This window comes from Mustela nigripes, chromosome 17 (genome assembly GCF_022355385.1).
Source record: "Mustela nigripes isolate SB6536 chromosome 17, MUSNIG.SB6536, whole genome shotgun sequence".
NCBI classification, from domain to species: Eukaryota; Metazoa; Chordata; class Mammalia; order Carnivora; family Mustelidae; genus Mustela; species Mustela nigripes.
This window is the reverse complement of record NC_081573.1, coordinates 13,297,399-13,304,905: the sequence shown is the minus strand read 5'-3', so window position 1 is coordinate 13,304,905 and position 7,507 is coordinate 13,297,399. Positions and strand designations below refer to the sequence as shown.

Genomic DNA, 7,507 nt, shown 5'->3' with positions numbered 1-7,507 from the left:
TTATTTATAACAGACATGATATGGAAGCAATCAAAGTGTCCACTAATAACTGAATGGATAAAAAATATGATGTATATATATATATATATATACATGTAATAGCATATTACTCAGCCATAAATAAGAATGTAATCTTGCCAGCATAGATGGACATAGAGAGTATTACGCTAAGTGAAATAAGTCAGACAGAAAAACACAAATACAACATGATTTCATTTATATGCAGGATCTAAATAAACAAAACAAATAGATTTATAAATACAGAGGACAAACTGGTGATTGCCAGAGGAGAGCGGTGCATGGGGGGATGGGTGAAAAAGGCGAAAGAGATTAAGAAGTACAGACTTCATTGGAGGCCTGGGTGGCTCAATTGGTTAAGCAGTCGACTCCTGGTTTCAGCTAACGTCACAATCTCTCGGTCATGATTTCCCACTCCTGACGAGCCAGCATCAGGCTCCACACTGATCATAAAGCCTGCTTAAGATTGTTTCTCAGGGGCGCCTGGGTGGCTCAGTCGTTAAGTGTCTGCCATCAGCTCAGGTCATGATCTCAGGGTCCTGGGATGGAGCCCTGCATCAGGCTCCCTGCTCAGCAGGAAGTCTGCTTCTCCCTCTCCCATTCCCCCTGCTGTGTTCCCTCTCTCACTGTCTCTCTCTCTGTCAAATAAATAAATAAAATCTTAAAAAAAAAAAAAAAGACGCTTCTCCCTCTGCCCTTTCCCCACTTCCACTCCCCCACCTCCCCCCATGTGCACGCACTCTTTTTTTTTTTTTAACATAACCTCAAGATTTTATTGTCTTCATAATACAACGAAATACAAAACCTAGAAATAGATCACCTGGCCTTTTCTCTTCTTACCTCCTCCCAGTTAAAAACTCTTGCCTCTCTTAATAGCCAGCATTCTCTTAGATCTGCAATTGGGCTCAATGCATTCAAACCTCAGCACAACCTTCTTGGTAGTTTTAGCCTTTTTCCAAAAAAATTGGCTTAGTTTGCTCACCAAGGCACTCTGCTTCCTATTATAACACTGCTTTCTCTGGGCATAAAGAGAATCTTTGCCTTTCTTGTACTGTGTTACTTTATAGTGTAGGTACTTGCCACACTTCTTGGCAGAAAGTCCGCCAGATTTAGGAACATTTACCACGTTTGTGAGAGTGCTATCAGCACAGAAAGAAAGGGCATGCTCCCTCTTAAAACAAACAAACAAAAAACTAAGTAAAAACTTCAAATTATAAAATAAATTAAGTCATAGGGATGAAAAACACAGCCTAGGGAACACAGTCGATAACGTGTAGTAACTTTGTATGGTGACATGACAACTGCTCTTACAGTGCACCTTTCATAATATATGTAATTGTCAAATCACTACGTTATACACCTGAAACAAATAAAATATTGTATGTCAATGTAAAGATTTTATCTATTTATTTGAGAGAGAGAGAGAGTGTGTGAGCGCAAGTGGAGGTCGGGGGCTGCAGAGGGAGAGAAACAAGCAGTCCTGAAAGCAGACGCTTAAACAACTGAGCCATCCAGGCTTCCCTCAAATCTCATAATTTGTACTTGTTACTTATCTTCTTTTTGTTAGAATATACACTTATAAAGTAGGGACTATATCTTATTTATCTCTATATTCCCGGCACCTACCCTAAGGCCGTGTCCATAGTAGCTACCAATCAAGCAACTCTTTCAGGTACTAGGGAAGGGACCACCAAAAGCCTTTACCTAGCCCCATTTATTCCCTGATGGATTATACTCTCAATTCCTGCCAGAATTCCTGCCTGCTTGAGATTCTCTCTCTCCTTCTCCCTCTGCCCCTCCCCTTGCCCTCTCTCTCTCAAATAAATAAATAAATCTTTTTTTTTTTTTTTTTTTTAAAGAGCTGCTTAAGCATAGTTTGTTTAAAGGTCAAAGTCTTGTGAAGCATGCCAGTCTCCCTTCACTGCCTCTGTATGTCAGTGCTTGCCCCAAATGAACCCAGAACTCCTCCTGTCTGGGGACTAGAGCTAGAAAGGTAAAGGGGAACTGGGAATAGGAAGACATAAATACAAGTAAAGTGGGAGGCCCCCTACAATACTAGATGTGATTATTAAGGAAGTGAAACTCGTCTTCTTATAGGGTTCAGATTGGTTTTGAGAGAAACTACACAAAACACCAAAATGTTTTGAGTAACAACTAAACTCTTGGAATAAATATATAGCCACCCAGAAAAACTACTTTTTTTTCCCAGGACAACTACTCTTAAGGTGCCTGTATTTATTTGAATATGAAATACTTGTCAAAGGAACCCTAGGGGTGCCTGGGTGGCTCAGTGGATTAAGCCTCTGCCTTCAGCTCAGGTCATGATTCCAAGGTCCTGGGATCAAGCCCCCCCCACCCCCTGCATCGGGCTTCCTGCTCAGCGGGAAGCCTGCTTCTTCCTCTCCCTCTGCTGCTCCCCATGTTGTACTCTCTGTCAAATAAATAAATAAAATATTTTTTTAAAAAAAGGAATTCTAAAACTCACATTGAGTCTCATAACTTTATTGTCTTAACTTAAATAGGACCAAGGAACAATTTGTTACTACCAGGAGGCTGAGGAGAAAGGAAAGAGCAGGGAACCCAGGAGTGTATATGGCTGCAGAGATGTTGAAGAAAAAAGAAGAGACAAAGAGAGGTATGATACAATATATTCCTACTGTAATACAGAGGGAAGCAATGATTTAATTATGGCTAAAATCAGTCACTAAGCCAGCTTCCCCAGTTGAAGCTTCCTGTGTGACTCCATCAGGAAACCCTGTGTGATCCAGGGGTACAGGGAATGGGATTGGAAATGGGCAGAACCAAACATTAATTTCTTCCACTTCCACTTAAACCCAAGAAGGGCTTTATTTTCCTGCACAGGAGAATAGGACTTTGCACATTCATTGGATATTTTACATTACATAGAGAAATTTAATTAATGTCAATTCTTTAAATCAATAAAGAGCAAGAGTTATTAGTGCTTCATGTGTTTGTGAGCTTATTCTGTAAAGCAAACTCTGTTTTTTATTTTTATTTTTTTAAAAAGATTTTATTTATTTATTTGACAGACAGAGATCACAAGTAGGCAGAGAGGCAGGCAGAGAGAGAAGAGGAAGCAGGTTCCCTGCTGAGCAGAGAGCCCGACAGCTCAATCGATCGCAGGACCCTGTGATCATGACCTAAGCTGTAGGCTGAGGCTTTAACCCACTGAGCCACCCAAGCACCCCTGTTTTTTTTTTAATTTAAAGATTTATTTATTTAAGAGAGAGAGAGGAGAGGGCATGTGTGCGAGAAGCAGGGGTGGGTGGCATGGGGGTGGGAAGTGAAGGGCAGAGGGAAAGAGAATCCTCTAGGAGACTCCACCCTGAGGAAGAAGCCAATGCAGGGCTCAACCCCAGAATCCCAGGACTGCAGGACCCCAAGACCATGACCTGAACCGAAAACAAAAGCTAGGTGCCCAACCGACTAAGTCACCCAGGTGCCACTACAGCCTCTGTTCTTTAGAATCTTAAGTCCTGGACCACTTGGCTGGTCCAATCAGTAGACTGTGGGACTCTTGATCTCAGGGTCATGAATGAAAGCTCCAAAATGGGCGTGGGGCCTATTTAAAAAAAAAAAAGAAATCTGAAGTCCTCCATATGACCTGGCAATTCCACTCCCAGATAAAACCTAAGAGAAATAAAAAACTATGTCAACACAACACAAGAGCTTGTACACAAATGTTCATAAGCAGCATTATTTGTGCTAGCCTAAAAGCACAAACAACCCAAATATCCATCAACTGATGGACGGATATACAAAATGGGGTGTGTAGTGGAATATCATCCGGCAATAAAAAGAAATAAAAATAAAATACTGACACTTGATACAACATGGATGAATCTTAAGAACATCATGCTAAGTGGGTGCATAGATGGCTCAGTGGATTAAAGCCTCCCTTCAGCTCAGGTCATGATCCCAGGGTCCTGAGATGGAGCCCTGCATTGGGCTCTCTGCTCGGCGAGGAGCCTGCTTCCCCCTCTCTCTCTGCCTACTTGTGATCTCTATCAAATAAGTAAATAAAGTCTTTTTAAAAAAATCATGCTAAGTGAAAGAAGCAAGTCACAAATACACTATATATATATATGATTTTATTTATATGAAACATTCTGAATAGGCAAATTCATAGAGACAAAAAGATTAGTGGCTTCCAGAGGATAGAGATAGGAGATGGAGATGAGGAGTGACTGCTAATGGGTATGGGGTTTCTTGTTGGTGTGATGAAAATGTTCTAAAATTGCAGTGTTGGTTGTTATGCCATTCTGTGAACCTGTTAAAAACCACTGAATTGGGACGCCTGGGTGGCTCAGTGGGTTGAGCCTCTGCCTTCAGCTCGGGTCGTGATCCTAGGGTCCTGGGATCGAGCCCCGCATTGGGCTCTCCGCTCAGCGGGGGGCCTGCTCCCCTCCTCTCTCTCTGCCTGCCTCTCTGCCTACTTGTGAATTCTGTCTGTCAAATTAAAAAAAAACAAAACACTGAATTATATACTTTAAGTGGATGAATTGTATGGTATATGAATTCTATATCAAGCTGTTACTTAAAAAGAAGTCTACAGGTGTGGAAGAAGATGGTGTCAGCCAGCTGGAATGCAGGGTTCAGCTGTACTATTCCCATCAGCCCATTAAGACCCATAGCCAGCCTGTAACACTGCAAAAATATGAACTTTTACATTTTTTTTTAAAAGATTTTATTTGTCAGAGAGAGAGAGAGAGAGAGAGCAGCCAGAGGGAGAAGCAGGCTCCCCACTGAGCAGGGAGCCCCATGTGAGACTTGATCCCAGGATCCAGGGATCACGACCTGAGTCAAAGGTAGATGCTTAACCAACTGAGCCACCCAGGCGTCCCTAAACTTTTGCTTTAATTAAAACAAAATAACAAAAACTGATATCAAGGCTTTGGACCTCTTTTGTGCTCTCTCCTTACCAGCAACCACTTTTTCAACTGACGTAAGAAGAAAGGTGTCCTAAGTAACTATGGAAATCATTCATTGATATAAGTATTTATTGAACACCTATTATATGAAAGGTACTTTTCTAGGCCCCAGGAATTTAATACGTTATCCCTGCCTACAAGATACTGGCAGTACATTCATCAGATGGTCTCAAGAGAGCAAAGTAAGTGCTACAAAAGGGGTAAGTGCTGGGGACTTCAGGAACATGATCCAGGGTTGGTGTGGTAGTGTAGAAGATCACAGAAGTAAGGTACAAACCAAAGCCTGAAAGATAACTCGAACTGATAGAAAAATAAAGAGACATAACAGGAGTGTTCTAGATAGACAGAATAAGTACAAAGGCCCAGACTCATAGAAAGCAGGGACTATCAGGAATTAAAGAAGTTTGGTGTGGCTGGAACATAATGTTGCAAGAATTGGGGTGGGGGCCAGGACTGGGACAGAGGAAAATGAAGAAAACTGAGATCTTTTAAAATTGTAACAGAACAAAAAACTTGGAAGCCATGCTGAAGAGGTCAAAGTGCAGCCTGAGGGGCAACAGAGAAGGACTGGAGGACTTTAATAACTGATAAGGATATGATCAGACACTTGTTTGATAGGGCCACTCTAGCTGCATTGTGGATAGGGGGCTGGGAGGGCACCCAGAATTAATTACACAGAGGCAAGGAAGGGAGTCAGAGAGATGTTGTTGCAGGGATCCAGAGGAGATGATGGGGGCCTGAGTTAGTACTGTGAGTTAGGTTGGAAACAAGGGGACAAGTTAGAGATATGTAGGAGATGGCGCTGTCAAAACTGATGACTGAGCAGACGAGGGAATGACAAAGAGAAGAGGCAGGGTGGTGACGGTTTTCTGGCATAGATCACTGTGGGTTAGGGTATATATTATTAATGTAATGTAATGTTATATTATATTATATATTATATCATTATAATATATTATATGTTATTATATATCATTATTATATCATTATAATATATACAGTTATCATTATAATAATATATAATATATTAATATATATTAATTATAATAATATAATTATTATATTATTATATTAATATAATATATAATAATATATATTATGATATGTATTATATAATGATATATATTATTATAATGATAACTGTTATTATTTTTTAAAGAACTAGGTTTTGAGGTAAGACAGTTTGGGACATGCTGCATATTCAAAAGCAGATTCCCGACAGTAGAGACACATGCCTCAAGAGAAATGGATTATAACTGAAGTCACAGAGGGCCTGGTGAGTACACATAGGAAGAGAAGAGGGCACAGGACAAAACAGACTCTAGAGACCAATGGCATTTAGGGGATGGACAGATAAGAGAAGGTGCAATGGCCAGATAGATGGGGAGCCACCAGAGTGGGAGCCATGGCAGCAGTCTTGAGTGAAGCAGTGGCCAATAGGGGCAAGGGCCCTGTGACATCACGTAAAACAAAGGTGAGAAGGGTTTATGCTATTTGGGGATAACTTCACCATTGGAGACCTTGGTTAGAGCAGTTTTTGTTGCACAATGTGTGAAGAAAATCAACTCTATGATGCTGAGAAAGGATGGGAAATAAGCAAATGGAGATATTGGTTTAAAAAAAAAACACTTTTAAGAAGTTCGTCTAGGGGGGCACCTGGGCGGCTGAGTGGGTTAAAGCCTCTGCCTTCGGCTCAGGTCATGACCTCAGGGCCCTGGGATCAAGCCCTGCATCGGGCTCTCTGCTCAGCGGGAAGCCTACTTCTTCCTCTCTCCCTGCCTGCCTCTCTGACTACTTGTAATCTCTGTCTGTCAAATAAATAAATAAAATCTTAAAAAAAAAATAAAGATCTTATTAAAAAAAAAAAAAAGTTCATCAAGGGGCGCTTGGGTGGCTCAGTGGGTTAAGCATCTGCCTTCAGCTCAGATCATAATCCCAGAGTCCTGGGATTGAGCCCCGCATGGGGCTCTCTGCTTGACAAGGAGCCTGCTTCCTCCTCTCTCTCTCTGCCTGCCTCTCTGCCTACTTGTGATCTCTCCCTCTCTCTCTGTCAAATAAATAAATAAAATCTTAAAAAAAAAAAAAGAAGTTCATCTATACAAAGGAAGATAGTACTAGAGCAGAAGTCAGCAAGAGGAATAGGGTTCAAAAAAGAGTTTTGTTTTTTTTTTAAAGACTTATTTATTTGAGAGAGAGTGACAGGGAGGGACAGAGAGAGAGGGAGAGAGAATCTCAAGCAAACTCCATGCTGAGCATGGAGCCTGATGCAGAGTTCAATCCCATGACCCCGAGATCATGACCTGAGCCGAAACCAAGAGTCAAATGCCCAGCTGACTATGCCACCCAGGCACCCCAAGAGATTTTTTTTTTAATATGAGGAAGACATAAATGTATTTAAATATGGAAACAGATGCAAGAGTTTGTAGTTTTAGATTATGACTGTGATCTTTCCCCTAAATTCCCCTCTTCCTTCTTAGAGGAAACCTAGAGAGAAGATCTGTCTTATAATAGGTGAGGTGCTAAGTATTTTAAGTATT

General features: G+C 41.1%; 1 pseudogene; it reads right to left on the bottom strand.

Annotated features, from left to right (window-relative positions):
- Positions 1–823: 823 nt before the first annotated feature.
- LOC132005787 (large ribosomal subunit protein eL42-like) lies at positions 824–1,661 on the bottom strand (annotated as a pseudogene).
- Positions 1,662–7,507: the final 5,846 nt, after the last annotated feature.